The following is a 27,504-nucleotide window of genomic DNA, read 5'->3' as shown; positions in this document are numbered from 1 at the left end:
CCATGTCTAATTATTTAGTAAGAATAATTGTATTACTGTATGTATACTAATTTGTAAGAATGATGTACACTTGTTTGTGAAATTCTGGTTTCCATGTACGATATGCATCTTTCTCAGACGAACATACACGAGTTATTTCACCCGAACTGGATCTCGAACTTGGTGCGTGCATTTTCAATTAATTGATATGTATTTTTACGGTTATGATATGATGAACCTATTACAATTGCATTTGTCAATTCAGATGGTCAAATTCTGGGCAATACTGTTGAACTAAGAGCAAGGAGGGAATGTAAAGCACTACTATTTTGATAGTTGCACTGTCCAGTTTATGAATCAACACAATGTCATTAAATATGACACTGCAGAGAAGCGCATGCCGCTGATAAAAAAAGTCTGGGAACAATACAAACGAGTATGTAAGCTTGAAGATTCAACGGTGTTCAAGGATTCCAAGCTGATTAGTTTAATGATTTTAGAGTAATTTGTTATGCATTACAGTAAAGTAGAAGATGTTTTAAGTACAAATGATTAAATCATATTATTTTTGACCAATATGTTTTGTTGTCCCTAACTTTATGTTCATTACCGTATAGTTATTCTTCCCTGGAATCATTGACAAACATTGGTTTCTACTCGTAGTCAACCGGCCCAAGAAAGTAGTGGACTACCTATGTGGAATTGGACGACCGTATAGATACAAAGCATTTGGGGATTGTGTGGTAGACATCTATCTAATGATATCAACCCCGTTTGTTAAAGTTTATTTTATGAAAAATGCATACTTACTTTAGGTTGATGTGTATGACAGAATGAGTTTGTTGTGGTTGCCCTAGGGGAAGAGAACTAGCCAGCTTACATAACAAAGACGGACCATAAAATCCCTCGCCAGGTTGATCCGTATGTAAACATATATGTCAATATAAGTGCATAATAAATAATTTTTTTTACCGTATCATAAATCCAACACTGTCCCTTACTGAGTAGATCAGTTAAATACTATTTGCATATTAGGAATACTTGTGGTGTGTTGGTTATGAGGTACATGCAGTTCTGGAATGGCGCAAACTTCAATCAGAAATTTTGTGTAAGTAGTGTTCTCATTATTATTTATATATATGTGTAAAATACATAAGGTACACGTTGTACTATTGTTTGGCAGTAACATTTTTTAATATTACAGGTAGAGTCCAAGCCAATGCGTTCTGAGTTCCTTGTGCAACTGTTGGATCATCCCAGAAATAAAGTCAGAGAGGAGTTATATAAGGTTGCCAATGTTCAAGAAAGAGATGATTGATGTTAATAGTGTATTTATAAGATTTTGAGAGTGGGTCACTTAGGCCTTGCTTAGAATGAAACTAGGTAAACACAAATCACACTCTTCATGAAACTGATCATCTTTCACTAGTACTGCCATAATAAAAAATATGAATGATTTCAGTATAGATGAACATACCCTTCTTTCAATTTACTTCAAACTAAACATGATGCAGATGAAAAAATTAGAATTTCTTGTTATTGATTTGGAATTGATGTTTGGAGTGTTTGGGACCTTGTTTTTTTTTTTTTTTTTTTTTTTTTTTTTTTTTTTGCAGTGTGATGAATATTGGCAATATTCCATTGACATGCCTTACACTTGAATACACACACACACACTAGAATATGAAATAGTTATGAAGTTGTTAACTAATAACTGTTTTGCATGAACAAAGATAACAATGAATTTCTTTTAATTGTGAATGAAAAACTTGTAACTAGAAAACAATGATAAATGAGAGTCGGGTTATATGCACCATCTGCTTCTTAACATATCCGTGTTTTTGGCATGAATACAATACCATTGATGAGTGGATTGCATGTTTTCTTAATTCATTTGAGACTGTAGATGCTACAACAGTTTCATGCTAATTAATTGTTTGTTCATTTGTCAAAATGAACAAGGTAACCATTTTTATGGAGTATGAAGCAGATTTTGATGTTATCATACTACCAGTCAGAAAATTTTGAGGTAAACATAAATCACACTCTTTTTGTCTGTAGCAAATTGTTATGGTTATGGATTTTGTTTTTGTTATGAATTTGGTTATAGATTTGGTTGGTTGGATAAGTATGGTTGTATGTAATCAATTTCTTTTGTTTTTTTTCCTGAATGGGGAATTTTTTTTTTTTTTTTGTTTTTTTTTTTTTTTGTCATATATAAAGATCAAGGAAAATATAATTACACATGCACACCAATCTCAAACATAAAAACTGGAATGGATCAAATCCACTAACAACCAACAACGTATTGTAAAGAGCAGACCATTGAAACAACAACAAACCAAAAATCTTGTAAATTGAACTTAGCAGCCTAGAATTAAACTTCAGCATTAAAGCTTCTATAAGTGAAACACACTGCAGCAAAAAAACACATCAATAGCGGCACCCTTAACGAAATGACATTATAACACGAACAGAGCAGCATCTTCTATGAATCAAACAAACAACCATGATAGTCCTTCCTTGAAACTTAGACCTGCTCAACCCACACCATCTGGAAAGGCAACCAAAAGAACAACAAGAGCAACAGAAAAAAATGTTGAACCTCCCAAACAATTTCATTTGCAGCCACAGAATCGAACTCATCACACTTCACCATACAGCACATCTTCTTTGCTGCACCAAAATTTGGAAAAAATGAAGTGCCTTTATCACCATCTTTTTGTTACTAAGCTCGTTACTAAGCTCAAGTCATTGATTTCTGGATAAAACAAAAAATTTATAAAGTCATTGATTTGTTGGTATGTGGCAACTTGAGAGTGATGTAAAAAAATGTTTTTTTGAAATATTTAAATTAATTTAATTAGTGAATGAAAAGTACGTCCAGTTCCACTATTCCATCAACAACATTTTTTATTAAATGGTACTGATTGATCTTCATTTTTAGAAGTCTGAAGTTAATAGAATAGGAAAAATTAAATTTATTGACCTAAATATTGCCTAAACATGATGAATATTTGCTGAACACAGATAATGATAAAGTTGTGAACTAAGAACTATTTTGCATGAACAAAGATAACAATGAATTTCTGTTAATTGTGAACAAAGAACTTGTAAGTATAAAACAATGATATATGAGACTCGGGTCATATGCACCATCTGCCTCGTAATATATCTGTGCTTTTGGACTGAATAGAACACCATTGATGAGTGGATTACATGTGTTATTAATTTATTTTATCAATGTATAAATTGGTCAAGACTTTGATGCTAATTAATTGTTTGTTCATTTGTCAAAATGCACAAGGTGACCATTTTTATAGAGTATGAAGTACATTTTGATCTTATCCATGAAGGAAATACTACCACTATGGTGTCCTAAATGAAATTGATTTTATTGAAGGAAGCAAAAGAAGTTATGGCCTCATGGTGCAGGGTGTTGCCAACTAGATTTTGGAGGATGAGTTCCTGGTTATTGAGGGAATGGTGCATGGTGTTGCCACATAGTGTTGAGGAGGAGTTTGTCAGTTGCTTATTGAGAAGGAATTGCTGTTGATGTGAGTTGTTATTGTCATAGTAGTCAGGTGGTGCAACTTTATGTTATTTTTGTAGTATATCTACAGGTGTAATTGGATGGCATTGTTGAATTATCTAAGTCTGTGATTCCTTCATTGTATAAATTTTGTATAGGAAAGGAATGGTTATGATCACACATTTTCTAAGTTGATTCTATTTAGCTTTGTTTGTTGAATAAAATCATTCCTTGATGAAAATTTGTGTTTTAATAGTAATGACATAGAATATTATATAGCTAAGTTTGATTCAATGATGTTAAATGTCTTATGTTATTTGAGATTTGCCCTATTAATGTTAACTATAAAACCAATTGTCTTAGTTCATGGCTATACATTATTATGGGGGTAACCATCACAAGGGTATTCTGGTCTCTACACTTGTGTGTGTTGATCGGTTGTCAATTATACATCAACCTTTGCAATAACACAAATCATTGTAAAATAGGGCTATTGGTCGGGTAAGTCAAACCACTAGGACTGCTAGTTTATGGCAACATAGGTGTCTAGAGTCATTTTTAGAATGATAAGGGGGTTATAGAGGATTTGTTGGATTGTCACGAAAATTATGATTTGAAAAGTGCATAAAACATTAATGCTAAGAAGTAAAAAGGCAAAGACAATTAAAATGGGAACTAGGGAAGTGAATCCACTACCCATCCATAAGCATACTAGGACATGATTTACTTGGGGAAATATATATATATAACCATGGAATGCAATAACATAGCATTGATACATTATCTTCAAGAAATATATGAAAACAAGATACAAGAATAACTTATCAAGGCACTACATGTTTTGGTTACCTAAACTAGGATGCAACCTTAGACATGATCACCAACCATAGATTATCAAGCCCCGATTCTCATAATAAAAGCACATGAAATAGAAATCAAGAAGAATCTATCAAAGGAAAGCCCTAAGCAATAGATTATCAACATTCCTAAATATCATGCGAATAAAATCACTTCCATGAACTCATCTCCATTGTCACTATAAAAATGTAGCAATATAATCATGAGAGCAAAACAACCTAAGACAAGATATTTAACTCAAAATGACCATTTATAGATAATGAAATTCATTACATCATATGAAGTGCTTTAGTTCATGGAAAAGTTACATATATACATTATACCCCAAATAGAAATCAAAACAAAGTAATGCTTACAAAATGGGGCTTCATCACCTCCCTAGATAGGGAGTTAGTTAGCCATGAAGACAAAGAATGAAGGAGAAGATGAAGAATCCCTTTCCATTTTCACACCTTAAGCTCAAGAACACCCAAAACCCTCTAAACTCACTCTTTCTCTCTCTAGAGCTTAGCCAAATGTGAGATATCTTTAATAATGAGCTTCCACTCTCTAAATACACTCAAAACCAACTCCCCATACTGAAAATCCTAAGCTCCCCCCTCTACATGAAGCTAGACCACACAAATGAAGGATAAGGGGACCAAGATGCTAAAATTCAGGGGCAGTTGAGCTGCCTTCTGCAGATCTGTGGGCGCCCGCGAGGCGCTGGAGGGCGCCCGCGGTGGCTTGTGGGGGACTGGCGTGTTTGGCGGGCGCCCGCGATGGCACAGCGGGTGCCCGCAGTGGCTTGCGGGGGCTCAGCAAAGCCCCGCGAAATGGGGTAGAGAGATGAGGGAATTGGCGGGCGCCCGCGGTGGCGCGGCGGGTGCCCAAGGGGCCTTGCAACTGCACTTCCTCTAAGCTTAATTTTTATACAAGCTTCTTCAGGCTGGAGCGAAGACACACTTCCATAATGAACTCTAAGCCACGAACTTCACAAAAACGGTGACTGAAGAGGTTAGGTCCCGAAGATGACTGCCCGACACGACGCACGTATTTCAACAAAAAGTTGTCAAAACCGCTTCTTTGATCATTCTTGGGAAAAAAACCTGAAATCAAAAAGAAATACATAACTGAATTAAAATTGTACATTGTCCTCTAATAATGGACTTAACTAATGCAAGAAAGGGCGCTTGAATATGTAATATTCGGCGCTTATCACACACCCAAACTTACATTTTACTAGTCCCTTAGCAAAACAAGACAAAGAGCTTAATGCAAATGACGACTAATGAAATGCTAACACATGCATCAATTATGAAACAAAAATATCGACGAAGCTCAACTATGATTTGGAGCACAGAAAATTTTGAAGATAGACATTAGGCAGACTACCTTGCATATATAAAGCCTTAACACAAAATGGCAAAACAAGTTTAACTTTACTGCATCAATCATCAAGGTCTATATAAACACTTCAATTGTCATCTCTTGAATAACATGAACTCTGACTTCAGTGAAAGTGAGCCGGCTTCCTAATATGTGGCTTTTACCCTCTTTTTCCAATCTCAAGAACACATTTTCACATCCTTAAATCTCCTTCTAAATGAGGTCTCCAAGGCATAACTTTATTAACTGAACAACTTTTGTTGCTTATTGACAATTTTATTGATCAACTCAAAAGATCACCTACTATGGTCGTGCAATGTCGAGAATTCATTAAGCTTTCTAACCAACCCATGTAGCAAGTGTTAGGCCAATAACTCCCAAGCCATATGGCTTTAGGGTGCTAAGTGTAAATACACTCCTAGGGCTTAATAACTCGAATTGGAAAGGCTACGAATTTGGACGAACCATCTTTATTTATTTTTGAACAACCGTGCAATGTCTAAGTTCTTTAAGCTTTCTAACCGACCCATGTAACAAGTGTTAGGCCAACAACTCCCAAGCCAGATGGCTTTAGGGTGCTAAATGTAGAAACATTCCTAGGGCTTAATAACTCGAGTTAGAAAGGCTACGAACTTCGACTGGTAATTGATTGAACTTTTTTTTTTTTTTTTTTTTTTTAACTCATGCCAAGGATATTCATTCATTAGGGTCATCAATTCAGATCACTGAGTCTCGATCAGGGTCAATTTGGGTTGCATACCTCACAATTAGGTTTCCGGTGTGCAAATGTGCAATGTGAAGCATAACAGAGTATGAAATCTGACGAAAATTTAATTGAAGTTTTTATACAAACCGATTATGAATCAACATGTTTAATTCAAAAGTTTCTTTATTTTCAAAAAAATTATCTTGGCTTCTATACACAAAGTATTAAGCACATGCTTCATCCTTCAAAAAGTTTCCTTTAAACAAAATAATTTTATTAACTTACGAGCATAAAAAATGAGCAAAAATATCAAATGAGCAAAGAATATCAAAACTGCAATAACATGCTCATGCACCAAAAATGTAATAGCATGCACATGCACCTCCAAACTTGAATGTCACATTGTCCCCAATGTGAGAAGACAAGGGACAATCAAAGAGAATGAACAAAGGGGGAAAGGAACAATAGTACCAAGTTGAGAAGATTGGAGTAGCGGTGCAAATATAGGCCAGCTCGTGAATGCCAGGAGCGTGCCCCCAAACTTGGCTTCAAAAACCTATCAAAAGATATCTATACAAGGCAAGAATCATATGAATCCAAATTCAATGAAAATAACTGCAATTTATTTGACTAAAAACTATAAGCTATGTAAAGTAGCAAAATTGATGGAGTTATAAGTGCAAAAGAAAAACTGAAAAGCAAATGCCAAACGCGGCCCAAAATAAGTCTAAAAAGTACTACTGAAAAGGGAAATAAGAAGAAAAATATAAAATCACTCCACCATTGGGGTAGAGGAGGAAGCACCAAGTGGGCCAGGTGCACGGTCAATCAATGACTGGAGCATAGCCTGCAGAATTTCATGGTTCTCCTGAGTCTTCTGGACGGCACCCTCTATAGCATCAAAGCGCAAGGAAAAGGCATCGAGACGAGCATGAAAAGGCATCGAGACGAGCATCCAAGGTGAGATAGTCGGCGCGAGTCACGACATCCGGCGGCGGAACAAAAAGGGCAGCTGGAGAAGTGGGGGCATCAGGAGCAGGAGCCACAAGGGGGGCCAGAGCACCCCAATCCAACGTATCACAAATACGGGCCTGATGGGACGTCTGAAGCTGAGCTGTGCTGGACTTCTAGACCCCAAGGTTGAAGTTCAACACATCTTTCTCTTTCTACTCACCATATGGAGCTCGGAACCCCGTATTTTTTAGCAACCTTGTAATAAGGTATAGAAATGGGAATACCCAGGTGGTGGTGTTACGCGACCGAACCAAGATTAATTCATTATAGATTTTTAGCAATTGGTCCCAGACAAGCTGTGTGACATAAAACCAACACTCCTTTTCAGCATAGTAGAGGGTTTTCAGAAAATGCCCCTTACGCTGGGAATGGCCTAGCACAGGTAGGACGTTCTTGGCCAGGACCGAATCTAGAAACCACAGCCGGCATGGTAAGAAAGATTTATTGGTGTTTGTGGTTCTGTTGCCGGTGAATTGACTATGACAAATTTCTCCCACAATGTCTGCTAAGGTAAGTTGATCGGGACCTTCAATATAAAGGGCGAGGCCCGTCTCATCCACCGGCGAAACCAAAGGGCAATCCATAGCCATAGCAAGGTCATCGAGGTCGAATTCATAATCATAGCCATCAATGGTGGTTTTGATTTTGTCTGGTTCCTCACATGAGTGGAACATGTTGGTGTAGAATAGACGGACCACACGCGGGAAGTAAGAATGAGCGCACGGTTTGAAAAGAGAGGCGAGGCCACGGGCCCTCAATTCGCGAACGGACCATGCGGTCTCCAAATTGTTCTTAAAAGTATTTGCAATGTCAAATCGAGCTTCGGCTTCAATTGGCCATTCCGCCCAATTTGGGGTCGGAGGAGCATTAAAAGGGCCCTCAAATGAACGAGCACGCTTGGAAATAACCCTAGGAGCCATTGAAATGAAAAAAGCTAGTTCGGGAATTTCTACGAACACCTGGCGTGGAGCAGAATTGGGAAGAAAGCAAAAATAAGATTATGATCGGTTGGTCAATTAAACACCAACCTTCACAATAGCACGAATCATTGTAAAATAGGGCTATTGGTTGGGTAAGTCGAACCACTGGGACTGCGCTAGTCTATGGCAACCTAAGTGTCTAGAATTGTTCTTAGAATGATAAGGGGTTTATAGAGGTTTGTTGGATGTCACTTAAGCTAGGAAATTAAAAGTGCATAAAATAATAAATTGCAAGGGAGTGAAGTACAAGTAAAGAAGGCTAGGGAAATGAATCCACCTCCATCCCTATACACATGCTAGGTTAAGAATAATTTAAGGGAAAAACAACATATAAGATAGTCATGATACATAACAATACTAGGTTGCTATAATATCCTCAAGAAGTTCATTTAAATAGGAAGGCAAGAATAAACCATCAAAGGTTCACATGATCAACTACCTAAACTAAAATGTAGCTTAGAACATGCTTACTAAGTCAAGGATTATCAAGCCCTAATTTAAATGGTGAATGCACATAAAGCAAAGAATCAAGTATAGACCATCAAAGGGAAACCCTAAGCCATGAACTATCTAGGTTCTCCAACTCCATGCCATTGAAACTATTCCATGATCTAACTTCCATTATCACCATGGAAGTGCAAGCAATATGATTACGAAAAGCAACCATCCAAGACAAGATGAATAACTCACAATAATCATTTATAAACATTCAACATTCATTACAACAAAAATGAGGCTCTTGACCATGGAAAGACTATCAAAAATACATTGTAATCCCCAAAAATAAACTATACTAACACATGCTTACAAGGGAGGGGTTTCATCACCTCCCTAGAAGAAGAGTTAGTTACCCATTGGAGCCTTAAAATGAAGAAGAAGCTTGGACTCCATCTCCAATTTTCGAGCTCCCCCTTGTTAGCTTCAAGAACACCTTCCTTTCTTGCTCTCTTCTCTCTCCTCTATCTTGCAAAAATCAAAGATAAATCATGTGTGGCCCTTGGGTAGCTTTTTATTCTCCAACACACCTTCTCTCTCCTCCAAGGAACACCTCCAACCACTTCATAAAGAAGGAAGATGGCATTGAGGAAACCAATGTGCAAGTGGCTGAAATTGAGCCATTTCCGAGTGCAATCTGCCTGATTTTTGAGCACTCGAAAAGTGATCTCGAGCACTCTAACTTAGTGCAATGTGCAACATGTTCCTCTTGCTCAGCGCTGACCTATTTTGGGAAAACTGCTATAACTTTGTACCCCAAACTCCGAATGATGATCTGTTTGAAGATTTGGAGAGATGATTCAGTGTTTTAAAAATTTTATGTTTTGATGAAGACCCAATTCTCAAGTCTGGTTGGTCGAAAATGGGGAGAAAGGCAGTACTTCAGTGCTGCCAGGCAGTTCTGCGCACCTCTGTTACGAAGATCATAACTCTCTGCTCCGAACTCCGAATGATGAACCACTTGAAGATTTGGAAAGCTGATTTAGAGATCTAAATCTTTCATGCTATGATGGAAGTCTAGTTCTTGAGTTTACTAGGTCGAAAATGGTGACAAAAGTCAGGAGCACTGCTGCCAGAAATTCAGAAATGGCATCCTTTTTGCTTCCTTTTTGCACTTTAACCTGAAAATGTATAAAAACATGCAAATGGAGTTAATCTACATAAAATAATTAATAACTGGACTTTGTTAATGTAATTTAGGGCGCTTGAATATACAATATTCGGCGCTTATCACACCCCCAAACTTACATTTTGCTAGTCCCTTAGCAAAACTACAATGAAAAACATAATGAAAAGACAACCATGGGCATGCTACTACAAAAATATCATCCATGGTAAAATGAGATAGATACATAGCTCAAATACAACTTGAAACAGACAAAACTGGAGATGGGGTCATTGGGAAAACTACCTTGCATATATGAAGTATTGATACAAAAAATGGGAAAAACCATTTCAACATGCATGCATCAACATCATAGTCCATATAAATAATTCAATTGTCATCTCTTAAATGGAAATAACTCAAACTCCAGTGAAAGTGAATTGGATTCTCAACATGCGGCTTTTACTTTCTTTTCCAATTCCAAGGCACAAGTTTTCAAATCAATGAATTCCCTTTTACATGAAGTCCCTAAGGCATGATTTTATTTTCAAGACAACTTTTGTTGCTTGTTAACAATTTATTTCAACACATAAGCGAAACATAGAATGGTTGTGCAATGCTAAAGTCCCTTAAGCTTTCTAACCAACCTTTGTAGCAAGCGTTAGGCCAGCAACTCCCAAACCAGACGGCTTTAGGGTGTTAAGTGTAGAGACACTCCAAAGGACTTAATAGCTCAAGTTGGAAAGGCTACGAACTTCAGCTAACCATGTTTATTACAATTTTTTTGAATGACCGTGCAATGTTTAAGTCCTTTAAGCTTTCTAACCAACCCTTGTAGCAAGCGTTAGGCCAACAACTCCCAAACCAGACGGCTTTAGGGTGTTAAGTGTAGAGACACTCCAAAGGGCTTAATAGCTCGAGTTGGAAAGGCTACGAACGTCAACTGGTCATTTTTCATTTTTTATTTATTTATTATTTTTTTTTATTTATTTATTTTTTTTTTAGCTAAATCATGCCAAAGATAATCATCTATCAGGTCCATCAAATCAGATTAACTAGGCCAAGGTCAAGGTTGATCAGCTGCATGCCTCACAGTTAAGTTTCCAATGTGCATCTGTGCATTGTGAAGCTTATAAGAGTGTAAATCCAGCAAGAATCTTATTGAGGCATTTATACAGACTACATTGTATTTGCATGATCACTTCAAATTCAAATTTCTTTATTTTCAAAAAATTTCAATTGCTTCTATACACAAGGTATTAAACATATGTTTCATCTCCGACAAGTGTCAAGTTATACTATCATTGCTTAGCAAAAATTATGAAACCAAAAATATGCCAAGAATGCTTTGATGCACCCCCAAACTTAAACTACACAGTGGCCTCAATGTGGGACATGGATGCAAGTTAGAGACAAAAATGACAAAGAGTATAAAAGGAACAACAATACCCAGGGGGAGGAAACGGCATTTTGAGACAAAAACCCCCAAACTTGAATTGGACTGCGCAACCTGGAGAGCAACATGAAGAACAAAAAGAAACAACCACACACAGCATTAATAGCACAAGCATAAATACAGAAAAAGAATGTAGCGAAAGTTAACAGAACAGAAAGAATTTGCATTGCAAAAAGAGTTTACAAGATGACAAAAAAAGTTATACAGGAATCATGTCGACTAGAGCAACCTATACATAGCAAATTCTTACAGTTTAAAAGGAAAACAAAAGATACAAGAGAAATAGTTACAGATGAAACAAAAAGAGAAGGTCCACACTCGCAACAAGCTACTGTCCAGAAGGTAAACGGGCGAGGATGGAATGGAGGAGAGATTGAGTCTTACGCCGTTCAGCGGAAGCCAAACGACAGTCCTCAGCAGCGACACGGCGGTCTTCAGCAGCAAGACGACGATCTTCTTCAGCACGTGAAGAAGTCTCACACAGAGTCTGAGTGCACGCGGACAAAGAATTCTCAAAACGATCTAGTCGCTCATGAATACCGGCAATGGAAGCCCGGATGAAAGCCTGGTCCTGGTGAGAGTCGACCGGAGGCTCTACCCTTGCAGCGGCAGCGGCGGTGGAAACCGCCTCAGAAGGAGGAGGAGGTGGAGTGTGGATGAACAGGGGGGCAGGAGGCGGAGGGGTACTAGAATGGCTCAGAACATTGATCCACCGGCGCTGGGTAAAAATTTTAATTTTGTCGCCTTTTGGTTCATAGGGAGGAACAACGAAACCCTTGTGCTGAAGGAGCCGAGTGATGAAAAACGGCAAAGGCAATTTCCGATTTTCAACTCGCGGAGCCCGTGAATTATAAGCATCATGCCAAAACTTCATAAATGTGGTCCAAATGAGCTCTGGGATGGAGAACCATTGGCCTTGGTCCATGGCATATAAGGCTTGCAGAAGGAGGCCCCGACGCTCGGTGCTATGCACCAAAGGGCAGACATTGTGCTTGAAGACAGTGTCAATGAACCATAGGCGTTCCGGAAGATTGGTTTTGCGGATAAAAGACCGGGGCCTAGTAGGATCATCAATAGTGCAAATGGCAGCGGCAATCTGCGCCACAGTTAATGTATCCGGCTCCTCATATAAAGGGAGATTCTCACGATTGACAATGTCATCGGGGCACTCAATGGGGCAACCAGAAACCTGAATGATGTCGGTCATAGTGAAAGCATAGGCGGTGCCATCAATGGATGTAGTGAGAGAAATGGGTGGCTCTTCAGGGCATTGGAGATTCTGGTAGAAGAGGCGCACTACACGGGGGTAGGCAACCCTGGCAAGGGGTGCGCAAATGTGTTGCAGACGCCGGTTAGTCAATTCGGCTACAGCCCACGAAGTTGTGGGTAGAATGTCAAAGGCATCCGTGAGCGGAAATGAGAGTTCGTAGTTGAGTTGTTTGCGATCCCAAGGATCACGTGGTCGCTCACGAGTGACAGCACGGGCACCTGAAGAGGGTCTAAGAGGGCGAGAAGGACCGGCACGAGACATTTAGAGAGGTGGACTTGGTTGAGGAATTTCAGCGAACACCTGGCGTGCACCACAAAAAGAAGAAGGTGAAAATGAGTGGGGAGGAGGAGGAAACCCAAAATTTTTGACAAACAAACAAGCCCTATTATCAACAAATCAACAACAAAGCATCAACAGAACCAAACTCCAACATTACAAGCCCATCCTCCTTGTAAAACACCATGAATGAACAAAGGAAAAGAAAAACAAACCTGAATGTCAGGGTATCCGAGAGCAAGAAGGAAGGCAGGAAGAGGGAGGTGAGAGGATGGGGTGGTGGGGTATTGAGGTGAGTGAGAAGTGGTGTGGGTGTTGGGTTGAGGATGGTTGCTTGTGAGAGAGAGAGAGGAAGGTTGGGTGCCGGGAGGGGGAAGGTGGTGGGGTGGTGTTTGGTTTGTGGTTGGGGGGAGTGGGTTTTAAAAGAGGAGGGGGTAAGCTTGGTTTGAGCACTCGAAGGTGGACTTCGAGTGCTCGAGAATGGGGCAGTGGGCTCGGTTGGCTTGGGTGAGAGGACTCAAGGAATGGCGAGCACTCGAAGCTTGGCTTCGAGTGCTCTAGAATTGGGCAGAGAGGGTTTGGTTTGGTGGTTGGGGTGGGAGATGAGGTTGGAATGAAGTTTGGAGCATGCATGGGTGGGTTTGGGAGGTGGATGCAGGTTGGTGAAGGTTGCATGGTGTGTTGCATGCATGTTGCCGAGAGGAGATGAGGAAGGTTGTGTGAGTTGGTAGAGGTTGGGAGGTTGGTTAGTTGGTGGAGGTGTTGGTGCATGGGGGTGGCTGGGATGGTTGTGGTGGGTTGTAAATGCCGAGAGGGTGGTGAGCTTGGGGGTGGGATGGTGTTGGGTGGTCGTGCATGCATGGGCTTACATCCATGCATGCAGGACATGAAGCGGGATGCTGGAGGTGTGAGGTTGGTTGGAGATGAGTAAAGGGTGTTGTGGTGTGAGAGAGAGAGGAGTTGAGGTCGGTGGTGGAGTGTGGATGAAGTTTGTTGGGTTTGAGGTGCCAAGAGTGAGGGTGGTGGATGGTGGGTTAGTGAGGATGATGTGGGGATGGGGAGGTGGGGTTGAGGTGGGTGGGTTGTGTTGGTGGTGGTGATGGAGGTTGAGGTTGGTTTGTTGGTGGCTGGTTTCATGGTGGGGTTTGATGCTGAAGTGGCATGCATGCATGGAGCTTGCATGCATGCATGCATGTCTTGGGGATGGGTTGTGTTGGTTGAGAGGAGGAAGAAAGGTGGTAAGGTTGGTGGTTCAATGAATGGTGAAGATGGTTGGGGGGTGGATGGTGGAGTTTTTGAGGGGTGAGGAAGGAGATTCGAATGCTCTACATGGATTGAGGTGCTTGTGTTGGGTTGAGGTGCTTCGAGCACTCGCAAGGGGGAGGTCGAGTGCTCTGCATGGAGACAGTAGGCTCGGGTGGTTTGTATGGGGAGTTCGAGCACTCGGAAGAGGGAGCTCGAGTGCTCGAAATGAGAGCAGTGAGTTGGGTGGGTTGGGGCATGAAATTCGAGCACTCAAACTAGAATTTAGAGTGCTCGAAAATGGCTCAGTAGGCTAGGGGGTGAGCTCGACTGGGAGGACTGAAGCAAGGAGTGAAGGGGACAACATGCAAGACAGTGAGCACCATGGAAGTTGAATTTGTTGCAAAGGAATATGGAATGTGAGCAACATGGAAATGGAAGCTGTTCAAAATGGAGTCCATGCATGGAAATTCCATGCATTTGCATTTGCAATCTCATTCCATGGGAGACAGTGAGCACTATTGCATGCATTTTCATGCATGTTGATGTATTTGCAACATCATTCCATGAATTTTGCAAGTTGGCGACTTGGAAATGCAATGGAATGGAATGGAAGAATTTCTGAAAATTTTCAAATTGTCTCATAATGCTTGAATGAACTGAAGAAAATTTTCAAATTGCATCATCTTTGGAAAATTTCTAGACTTTGAATGAATTTGAAAATTTTGGAAATTTTGAATATCTCTTCAATGCAACATCACACAATTCATGGAAATTTTTTTTTTTAAAACTTGCAATGTCAATCCAATGCATGGATTAATTTTTGAGAATTCTTCAAACTTTGCAATTGTGCGCCAATGCTTGGATGAATGTAGAAAATTTTTAAACTTGGCATGCCATTCCTATGCATCGAAAATTTTTCATGTCATTCCCATGCATTGAAAAATCATTGCAAGCAGCAGCTTCAATTCAAGTCATGCATGGAAAATTTTAAAACTTTGCACATTATTCCAATCTAATGCATGGATGGATTTTTGAAGCTTTGCATGCATGGAAAGAAATTGAAATTTTGCATGGGACAATGCATGGGGAATTTTGAAAAATTTTCAAACATTGCAAATGCATGGAAAAATGTTAAACAGTGCAAGAATTTCAATGCATGGATGATTTTGTGAAAATTTTCAAGAATGTATTACAAATGAGACATTATGCACATGAGTAGCATTCCCAAGATCCGATGAAATTGCTAGGAAGCGATGGAAATTTCCGGGAATGAAAATGAGGGAAGCGATGGAAATTTTTGGCTTTTCTAAATCGTTTCCCAGAAAATTTTTGCAAGGCACGAGCAATTTCAAAGGGAAGGAAGCTTGGACATTGAAAGAATTGCTTCCTTTGTTTTGCTAAATTTACTGTCGATAGCTAGACCAAGCTAGAGCAGGCACTAATCCTCATAAATTGGATCCGTCAAGAGGACTTCCTTAACTTTTCGGGTTAGAATTGTGCCGTCAATGCAAGGCTTAAGCCTTTGGCCATTTACCTTAAAGAGTGATCCACTTGCAGGATCATGAAGTTCGATTGCTCCATGAGGAAAGACGGTAGTGACAATGTATGGACCATCCCATCTTGACCGGAGTTTACAGGGAAAGAGTTTCAAGCGGGAATTGAAAAGCCAGACCTTTTGTCCCGGGGCAAAAGACTTTTTGACGATGTGTTTGTCATGAAAAGCTTTAGTCTTTGCCTTGTAAATTTTTTCGCTTTCATACGCGTCATTACGCAATTCCTCAAGTTCATTTAATTGCAACGCACGATTAGAGCCGGCTTGTTTGAGATCAAAATTGAACATTTTTATGGCCCAATAAGCACGGTGCTCTAATTCTACCGGGAGATGACATGCTTTGCCAAAGACAAGTCGATATGGTGACATGCCAATGGGTGTCTTATAAGCTGTCCGGTAAGCCCAAAGCGCATCGTTTAGCCTTACGGACCAATCTTTGCGGTCCGGTCTAACCGTTTTATCCAAAATGTGCTTAATCTCCCGGTTAGAAATCTCTACTTGACCACTCGTTTGAGGGTGGTAAGGTGTAGCAACCTTATGAATGACGGAATACTTAGCAAGGACGGATTTTAGATAACGATTTCGGAAATGAGATCCGCCATCACTAATGATTGCTCGGGGCGTACCAAAACGACTAAAGATGTGAGACTGAATGAAATGGATCACGACTTTATGATCATTGGTTTTGGTAGCCTCGGCTTCAACCCATTTAGACACATAATCCACCGCTACAAGGATGTACTCATAGCCATAAGAAGATGGAAATGGTCCCATGAAGTCAATCCCCCACACATCAAAAATTTCAACAATTAAAATGTTGGTGAGGGGCATCATGTCTCTTCGGGACATGGATCCAAGTTTTTGACATCGTTCACACGATTTGCAAAAATTGTATGCATCCCGGAACAAGGTAGGCCAAAAGAATCCGCTTTGAAGGACTTTGTTAGCAGTCTTTTTGGCACTGAAATGGCCTCCACAAGCAAGAGTATGGCAAAAATTTAAAATGCTTGTGGCCTCGGTTTCAGGAATACATCGCCGGATGATTTGGTCCGGACAATACTTGAATAGTTCCGGATCTTCCCAAAAGAAATGCTTGACTTGGGAGAAAAACCGGTCCCTCTCTTGTTTGGACCAATGAGCTGGAATTTTGCCAACCGCAAGATAATTGACAATGTCCGCAAACCATGGAAGAGTAGAGTGTGAAACTTGAAGAAGTTGCTCATCCGGAAAGGAATCACGGATGGCTGCAAATTCTGAAGATTTCTCAATAAGTAAGCGAGAGAGATGATCGGCGACAACATTGTCGGTCCCTTTTTTGTCCCGGATGTCAATGTCAAACTCTTGAAGTAAGAGGATCCATCGAATTAAGCGGGGTTTTGTCTCTTTTTTCGCTAACAAATGCCTAAGAGCGGCATGATCTGAAAAGACGATGACCTTGGAGCCAAGAAGATAGGAGCGAAATTTATCCAAGGCGTACACCACAGCTAGCAATTCTTTTTCAGTGGTGGTGTAATTCAATTGGGCATCGCAGAGAGTTTTGCTAGCATAATAAATGACACGCGGAAGTTTATCCACACGTTGGCCCAAAACAGCCCCTAATGCATAGTCGGATGCATCACACATGATCTCAAAGGGAAGAGACCAATTAGGGGGTTTCATGATCGGGGCAGAGGAGAGGAGAATGCGAAGTTTGATGAAAGCTTCCATGCAAGCGTCATCAAAATTGAACGGAACATCCTTGGCTAAGAGATTACACAAGGGCCGTGAGATTTTGCTAAAATCTTTGATGAAGCGACGATAGAATCCGGCATGGCCAAGAAAAGAACGGATTTGATGGACGGAATTCGGAGGAGGAAGATTAGAGATTAACTCAACTTTTGCCTTGTCTACCTCGATTCCCCGCTTAGAAATGACATGTCCTAAAACAATGCCTTCTTGGACCATAAAGTGGCTTTTCTCCCAACTTAGAATGAGATTCGTCTCTTTGCATCTTTGGAGCACAAGAGATAAATTTTTGAGACACGAGTCAAAGGAGGAGCCAAATACAGAAAAATCATCCATGAAAACTTCCAAGAACCTTTCAACCATATCGGAGAATATGGACATCATGCACCTTTGGAACGTTGCCGGTGCATTGCATAGACCAAAAGGCATGCGTCGATAGGCAAAAGTACCAAAGGGACATGTGAATGTTGTTTTCTCTTGATCTTGGGGGGCGATGGCCACTTGGTTATAGCCGGAATAACCATCAAGAAAACAATAGAAGCTTTGGCCGGCTAACCTTTCTAGGATTTGATCAATAAATGGGAGTGGGAAATGATCCTTCCTAGTTGATGAGTTGAGTTTACGATAGTCAATGCACACACGCCACCCGGTGGTGGTTCGTTGTGGCACGAGCTCGCCCGCTGATTTTTCAACAACGGTGAGCCCGGATTTCTTGGGGACAACTTGTGTGGGGCTCACCCACTTGCTATCAGAGATAGGATAGATGATTCCCGCATCTAGCAATTTGAACACCTCTTTCATGACCACTTCCTTCATGTTTGGATTTAACCGGCGCTGGACCTCTCTAGTAGGCTTTGCGTCATCCTCCATATGAATGCGGTGCATACAAATGGAGGGGTCAATTCCTTTCAAATCTGCCACTGTCCAACCAATAGCTTCTTTATGCTCTTGGAGCACCGCTAAAAGGTTGGTCTCTTGGTCTTTTCGAAGGTCCGAGGCAATAATGACCGGAAGGGTTTGCTTTGGACCAAGGAACACATACTTGAGATGGGCCGGGAGCGGCTTAAGCTCAAGTTGTGGCGGAGATAACAATGATGGGACCGGAGGAGTGATGGAAAGTTGGGGAAGTGGTTCTTTTGGAATTTTCCAAGGAGGTACATCCATGATAGCATAGTTTGAGAAGTCAAAATGGGACATGCAAGTTTCAAGGGGATCTTTGCTTAGGATGAAGGGGAGAGATTCTTCGACCACTTCATCGATGACATCCACAAGAAAACAATCATCCTCATTGGAGGGATGTTGAGTTGCATGAAAGATGTGGAGTTTGACTTGCATGTTTCCAAAAGCAATGTCCATCACCCCGGTTCGGCAATTAATTGATGCATTAGCCGTGGCTAAAAATGGCCTACCAAGGATCATGGGAATGTGCTTTTTTGGGTCATGGACCGGTTCCGTATCAAGAACCACAAAATCTACCGGGAAGTAGAATTTGTCCACTTTGATGATAACGTCCTCGAGAATACCTCGTGGATGCTTGACCGATCTATCGGCAAGTTGCAAAACCACGGAAGTTGGCTTAAGATCTCCCAAACCAAGTTGTAGGTAGACCGAGTATGGAATTAAATTCACACTAGCTCCTAAGTCAAGGAGGGCCCTCTCGATTTTGCTGTCACCAATGACGCACGAGATTGTGGGGGCACCCGGATCCTTATACTTCAGGGGAGTGCTGTGCTGAATGATAGCACTCACATTTTCAGTCAACCTCACTTTTTTTGGCAAATGATTTCTAGAAGTGCGCTTTTGGGTGCACAAATCTTTGAGAAATTTTGCATAGGGAGGGATTTGCTTGATAGCATCCAAGAGGGGCAAGTTAATCTTCACTTGCTTGAAAACTTCCCACATGTCTTGAATTTTACAATTCTTGTTCCCAAAATGTGTCGACTCTTGAAAACGTTGAGGAAACGGAGCTTTTGGCTCATAAGTAGTTTCCACATTTGGGGAGACATGTGTGGGATTTCCATGAATGGTATTTGGACAAGAATTTGGATTAGAAGAGCTTGAATTTGGATTTTTTAAAGGAGAAACTTCCTCACTTTTGTCTCCATCGACCTTGTTGTCAACCACTCTACCACTCCGAAGGGTGGTGATAGTTTGAACTTGTTCATGAGTCAGCCCACTCGGAGGAGGGGTTTCGTCAATCACATGCATTCCTCTAGGATTTTCAAAAGGTTGAGAGGGAAGCTTGCCCTTGTCCTTTTGAAGCAATTGATTCACCGAGTTAGCTATTTGGCCCACTTGATTTTTGAGATTAGCTATGGATTGAGTATGAGAGTGAACCATTTGGAGAGTAGGCTGCAAGGATGTCAAGAGTTGCTTGTTGGCATCCATTATTTGCTTATTTAATGATTCCATCATTTGCTTGTTTGCAGCTACTATCTCGTCAGTTGGACACACAGGAGGTTGATTGGAGACATTTGGATTGTAAGGAGGACGGTAGCTTGAAGAGGCTTGGAAAGGTCTACCTTGATATTGAGAAGAGGGCTGATTTTGCCGCCCTTGGTTTTGGAATTGGGAATTCTGTGGGGCTTGTTGCCGCCACGAGAAATTCGGATGATCTCGCCAACCCGGATTGTAGGTGTTAGAATATGGATTGTTCCCGGGCCGCGAGAACATGGCATTAGCTTGCTCTTGGTTGGGACTAGGAAATTGCTCCGGTGTGGGGCAATCTTCCGAGAGATGGAATGGACTAGTACATGAAGCACAAACTGAACTTGTCGAATTTTGAGACAATGAAGGAGGAAGATGTGGTGCCATCAATTGGTAGAATTTATGAGCAATGGCATCCACTTGAGATGATTCCTCCCTTATTGACTTTGGTTGACAAGGGTTGGTGTTGTTTGGAGTGGTTGCGGTCGGAGCCCTACGAGAATTGTGTTGAAGTGAATTTTCACTCAAATTCTCAAGTAAGGTCCAAGCCTCATCCGCATTCTTGGACATGAACATCCCACCACAAGAAGAATCAACCATGAATCTATGGGTTTCGGTCAAGCCAGCATAGAAAGCTTGCACTAATTGCCATTTTGGGATCAAATGATGAGGACATTTTCGAAGAAGATCTTGTAGCCTTTCCCAAGTCTCGTGGAGTTGTTCTCCATCAACTTGAGAAAAGCTTAGAATGGAACACCTCATTTGGTTGGTTTTACTCACCGGATAGTACTTCTTAAGAAATTCTTGTTGCAATTGAGCCCAAGAAGTAATAGAGTTAGGAGCGAGGGAGTTCAACCAATATTTTGCCCTATCCTTTAGGGAGAATGGGAAAAGATGGAGATGAAGTGCATTGTCCGGAAAACCTCTCAACCGGATGGTCGAACAGATTTCAAGGAACTCATTAAGATGCTTATATGGATCTTCATTATCAAAGCCATGAAATGATGGAAGCATTTGAATGGTACTAGACTTGATCTCATATTGAGCTGCATCGATGTTTGGCACCACTATACAAGAAGGAGAAGCATAGGTGGTAGGAATGAAATGATCTCTAAGAGTCATTGGTTCTACATTAGGAATTTCAGCCCTTTCATTCCCCGGATTTCCTACGTTATCCCCCATTATATTGAATTCAGTTTCAAGGTCCCTTGTAAGAGTGGGTTCCCTTAGGTTCCGTCTAAGAGTTCTTTCAAGTGAATTTATATCAATAGGCGAGTCAAGTGTGGGAAGAGAGAGTGACCTACGGCCAAACATCAACAATTCACAACAACATCATCGCAACAAATCTTTATCATCAACTCAACATACGATGTTCCCTTTCTCCTCAATTATCAACACAGAAAATAAATGGCCACGACAAGGACCGATGCTTGGAATTGAAAATACACAATTGAAAAAGCCTCGACAAGGGCTTGCAATTTATCTACTTCTAAGCTTAACACATGCACGATATTCACAATTTGAAACTAGAAGTCACGAGACTTACCTGGGGTCCTCTAGACTTACAATTTGCTAGCATTCCCACGGCGAGCTTCGAGTTCCTAGAATCTCACTTACAACACAAAAATGGTTAAACCACACAAGCAATATTCACAAAACACAGTATTCACAATCAAACTAAATTTAACCCTAGAACCTTGGTCGCTAAACCGTTTGCAGTCCCCGGCAACGGCGCCAAAAATTGATCGGTTGGTCAATTAAACATCAACATTCACAATAGCACGAATCATTGTAAAATAGGGCTATTGGTCGGGTAAGTTGAACCACTGGGACTGCGCTAGTCTATGGCAACCTAAGTGTCTAGAATTGTTCTTAGAATGATAAGGGGTTTATAGAGGTTTGTTGGATGTCACTTAAGCTAGGAAATTAAAAGTGCATAAAACAATAAATTGCAAGAATTCAAGGGAGTGAAGTACAAGTAAAGAAGGCTAGGGAAATGAATCCACCTCCATCCCTATACACATGCTAGGTTAAGAATAATTTAAGGGAAAAACAACATATAAGATAGTCATGATACATAACAATACTAGGTTGCTATAATATCCTCAAGAAGTTCATTTAAATAGGAAGGCAAGAATAAACCATCAAAGGTTCACATGATCAACTACCTAAACTAAAATGTAGCTTAGAACATGCTTACTAAGTCAAGGATTATCAAGCCCTAATTTAAATGGTGAATGCACATAAAGCAAAGAATCAAGTATAGACCATCAAAGGGAAACCCTAAGCCATGAACTATCTAGGTTCTCCAACTCCATGCCATTGAAACCATTCCATGATCTAACTTCCATTGTCACCATGGAAGTGCAAGCAATATGATTACGAAAAGCAACCATCCAAGACAAGATGAATAACTCACAATAATCATTTATAAACATTCAACATTCATTACAACAAAAATGAGGCTCTTGACCATGGAAAGACTATCAAAAATACATTGTAATCCCCAAAAATAAACTATACTAACACATGCTTACAAGGGAGGGGTTTCATCACCTCCCTAGAAGAAGAGTTAGTTACCCATTGGAGCCTTAAAATGAAGAAGAAGCTTGGACTCCATCTCCAATTTTCGAGCTCCCCCTTGTTAGCTTCAAGAACACCTTCCTTTCTTGCTCTCTTCTCTCTCCTCTATCTTGCAAAAATCAAAGATAAATCATGTGTGGCCCTTGGGTAGCTTTTTATTCTCCAACACACCTTCTCTATCCTCCAAGGAACACCTCCAACCACTTCATAAAGAAGGAAGATGGCATTGAGGAAACCAATGTGCAAGTGGCTGAAATTGAGCCATTTCTGAGTGCGATCTGCCTGATTTTCGAGCACTCGAAAAGTGATCTCGAGCACTCTAACTTAGTGCAATGTGCAACATGTTCCTCTTGCTCAGCGCTGACCTATTTTGGGAAAACTGCTATAACTTTGTGCCCCAAACTCCGAATGATGATCTGTTTGAAGATTTGGAGAGCTGATTCAGTGTTTTAAAAACTTCATGTTTTGATGAAGACCCAATTCTCAAGTCTGGTTGGTCAAAAATGGGGAGAAAGGCAGTACTTCAGTGCTGCCAGGCAGTTCTGCGCACCTCTGTTACGAAGATCATAACTCTCTGCTCCAAACTCCGAATGATGAACCACTTGAAGATTTGGAAAGCTGATTCAGAGATCTAAATCTTTCATGTTATGATGGAAGTCTAGTTCTTGAGTTTGCTAGGTCGAAAATGGCGACAAAAGTCAGGATCACTGCTGCCAGAAATTCAGAAATGGCATCCTTTTTGCTTCCTTTTTGCACTTTAACCTGAAAATGCATAAAAACATGCAAATGGAGTTAATCTACATAAAATAATTAATAACTGGACTTTGTTAATGTAATTTAGGGCACTTGAATATACAATATTCGGCGCTTATCAGATTAGAAATGCAAAAACCCCAAAATTTTAACCTGAAATGGACATTCAAGCACAACCCAACAATCACCAATCCCTCAGAACAAGAATCCCATCCTCCTTAGTGCAAAAATTTAAAGAAAAAGAAAGGTAGAAACACTCACTATAAGAAATGGTGCTATTAGGGACAAAAAAAACTGTCCCTATAGGTGCCCAAACTGTCCCTAATACCTTTTTGGGATAGCTGATGCAACCGTCTCTATATGCAGCGTCCTAAAAGGGTTTTAGGGACGGACTAATTGGGACGAAATAAAACTCCGTCCCAATTGAGTATTAGGGACTAAATTTGATTATCCGTCCCAATTGAGCATTAGGGACGGAATTAAATTCCATCCCAATTGAGCATTAGGGACAGAATTTAATTCCGTCCCAATTAAGTATTAGACGGAGTTTTATTCTATCCCAATTGAGCATTAAGGACGAAATTTAATTCCATCCCAATTGAGCATTAAGGACAAAAATTTATTCTGTCCCAATTGAGTATTTAGGATAGATGTTTATGCCATCTCAAACTGATATTTTGGACGGATAATGTATTTTTTTTTTTTTTTTTTTTTTTGGCATATGCTATATTATTTGATTCATATCCTATTGCTTCATCAATTCATAATCTACCTACTATATCCAGTCATAATCTACTTCTACACAAACTAAATTTAGTGTCAACCATTAATTAAAATATATATGGGTTGTTCAAATTACACTTCTAGTAATTCTCAAAACAGTACCAAAAAACATCATATGTAATCCCAAAAAATTAGTTTGTAATAAAAAACTTTCTTGGCCTTGTACTTAACTTTCTTATACCGCCTTTGGAAGAGGTGCAGCAGCTGCCACCTATTTGTGTGCCTAGCTATTAGGAAATGCTATCAAAAACTTAGTTTCTAAACTTCAATGTCTGAAATCATTGATCATGTATTGCAAGCCCGGATTGAAATGGTTGGTACGGATGACCAAATGCCCCAAACATAGGTGGCTGAGGACTATTCATCAGACAGCCAAATGGTCCATAAGTTGACGGTTGTTGCTGCTGCTGTGGGCTACCAAACGGAGGTCGATGCGAGCCAAATTGAGTGAACATAAGCTAAGAAGACATTCTGTTTGATTCTCCACAAGACTAGCCACAGTTGCCTTCAAATCATTTATGGACTCCATCATTCCATCACATTTTTCTTCAGCTATATCATCCCTCCTCCTCTCAGCTTCTAATTCTGCCACCAATTCTGCAATATTGGCATGCATTCCTCTTACGTCCTCGTGGAGCCTTCTTTCCATAACCAAACCCGTGGAAATAAGTACCCTTTCCTTTTCCAAGACAATTCTCTATTATTTGTTCATCCACTGGAATTGGACTACTAGCATCCACATTCATAGATTCCTTTGATTGGGCAACCATATTATCTTACATTTTGAAATGTCAATGAAGTAATTTAATAGAGAAATTGATACAAACTAGGTAAGTAATAATTTCTATTGCTATCATCAGGAACACCAATTTTATTTAGAATTAATGAAAAACTAAAGCACTCTTAAATAACTTTAAGGATGATGAGAATTTTAGTTCAAATAATTGAAAAGAGTGATAAGTTTGCTATGTAATGGTAAAAATTCCTCCAGCAACATCATCACTAACACAAAAAAACAAAGTTACACAAACACAGAGGTCAATCATGGCAAAAAAATTAAAGGCCCAAGTCACTATGTTTATTTGATTCATGGGTTGTGTCTTTAGTCAACCTAGAATGACACCTACTTCCAGTATTCAAATCTGAAGTCCAGAATTGATATCAAACCTATCAACTAGATCAATATGCATGTTGTAACAGTGCTGTGCAAGTTATTTCTTTGCCAACTAATTGCACATAATTATCTCACACATTTATATATTTGATTCACTGTTGTGTTTGTCTAATCCGTGCAGCTTCAAGATCAGGAAAGATGATTATTCTGATACATGTTTATTGATTTTTCAATGCTAATAATTAGATTGAAATCTTAAAAACTGAAATCAAGTTAAATATATTTCAATTATAAGAGGATTTTTTTTATTTGTATGCATTAACTGCAGTTCGGAGGCGATATTGTTTCTTAAATATATTTAAAATTAGAAGGGATTTCATGTTATACACCACCACCAGAAGTACATGACATAATGCAAACTTAAAACCTATTGAGCTGATGAAGGTATATTGCAAAGGGGGAAGTTCACTAAAAGCTATCTGCTGCTTAGTTATTGAATGTCCTCTGTAACATCATGGAGGCCATAGTTAGTTGATCACAGAAAGAGAGAGAGAGCAGTTAACTAAAAGAGAATGCGGGGGTATTGCTGGATGGTAGAATTGATACAAATCCATGCACCTAAAAAAGTGAGGTTAGTACCTTAAGTTTGATAGAAGTGCGTTGAAACCAAAATTGCTGGGATGGTTTGATCCAGCCATAGCCAAAGATGGATGGAACTACAGAGTAATCCCCACTGTCAAGGAAGTAAAGATTAAGAAGGAATTTATTTACAAAATTGGAACCGTGAACCCCGTGGATTTCCAGATTGTAGTTTCCAAAACCATCAATGATGTGGGCGTCAGGAAGATTGAACTGAGACAAGGTGTGGTTCATGCCAATAAAAATATTTCACGACACCTTCCCTTGAGAGGGTGGATTCTTAGTTATGGTTTCCCAGAACAGCAGCCCATGGGATTTTAGACAATGTTGCGGGAGCAAATGCAGCAACTACTTCTAAAACAATATGAAATGTCCATCCTTTCAACACACTTGATTAAAAATGATCACGAATAACGTTTGAACTTAACCCTTCAAAATCTAGATCAGGATGCATTATATATGAAGAATACAATATGCAGTCATAACATAACCACAGTATGTTCTTTGGGGAAAAAGTCAATGCAATTTTAATCTAAGCCAATGTTCAAATTATATAACCAGTCCAGTGATTCTATACACAACTTCAAAGTTGTACACTAAACACCTACTAAACTAGAAGCTTTGGTTCGTTAGCATTTTCTGAGGTAAGTTAGTTGTTGGCTAATAAAAGCAAAATCACATTTTGAATCTAGTAAAGGATTGCTAGGTTAATCTTATAGATATGAATGACATGGCCTACACAAGATCCGCTATATGCCAATTAATTTAATAGAGATAAAAATGTACAAGTTGCACTATATGGCAAATAGGCTTTTGTATTACGCATTTGTCACCAGACCAATGTTTTTCAAATGAAGCAAGTACCCTTGTTTGTTGATCATATTGGATCACTTACCCAAAAAAATATATATTTGTAGAAAAACAGAAATCATTCATATATTTCCCAACCACTTCTAAGTTTTAACAACAGAGAAGATTTCTGGGGATAAGGGGTGACACGAAACTTAATATTAAAATGTCAAACCTAGATTTATGAAATGCCATTGCTTGAACAAATAGATTTTTTTTTAAAATATATTTATGTTAAGAGAGTAACAGCTTCACACAATGCAGCTAACTTAGCTTAGTCCAAATTCCCATCTTTCTCTCACAATCCAAACCATAAACTCCATTAACCACAATTCAAATTCAAAAATCAATTTCAAATTGCAATCTGAAAAAAAGAAAAAAAAAAAATCAAAACTCCTAATCATTATTATATATATGTGTATGCAGAGAGATAGAGACATAAAGAAGACCATGAAAAGTGGCACATCTTCATGTTAAGTTAGATGATTTAAGTTCTATGAAAAAAAAAAAAGAAGAAGAAGAAGAAGATTGATTTGATAACTTACATATGCTTTGCGAGCATCATTATTAATCAATCCAGTCCCTTCCTTGAAATGTGCAATCTTATACATTTTGATGGCAGGTCCTACGATACGATCCTCATTCTCTTCATCACTATCTTCATCATTTAAAGTAGCTTCCTTTTGTTTCTTCGTTAATTATTTTTATATATTATAAAGTATGGTTGTTGAATGAAAAGAAAATAAAGAAATCTAACTATAGTGTTAGATATTACATACCTCCTCATAATGCATT

The sequence above is a fragment of the Cornus florida genome, unplaced genomic scaffold (genome assembly GCF_030987335.1).
Source record: "Cornus florida cultivar Cherokee Brave unplaced genomic scaffold, ASM3098733v1 CherokeeBrave_3.0.0_Hap2_Chr01, whole genome shotgun sequence".
Classification (NCBI taxonomy): Eukaryota; Viridiplantae; Streptophyta; class Magnoliopsida; order Cornales; family Cornaceae; genus Cornus; species Cornus florida.
Note: the sequence above shows the minus strand (reverse complement) of the source record.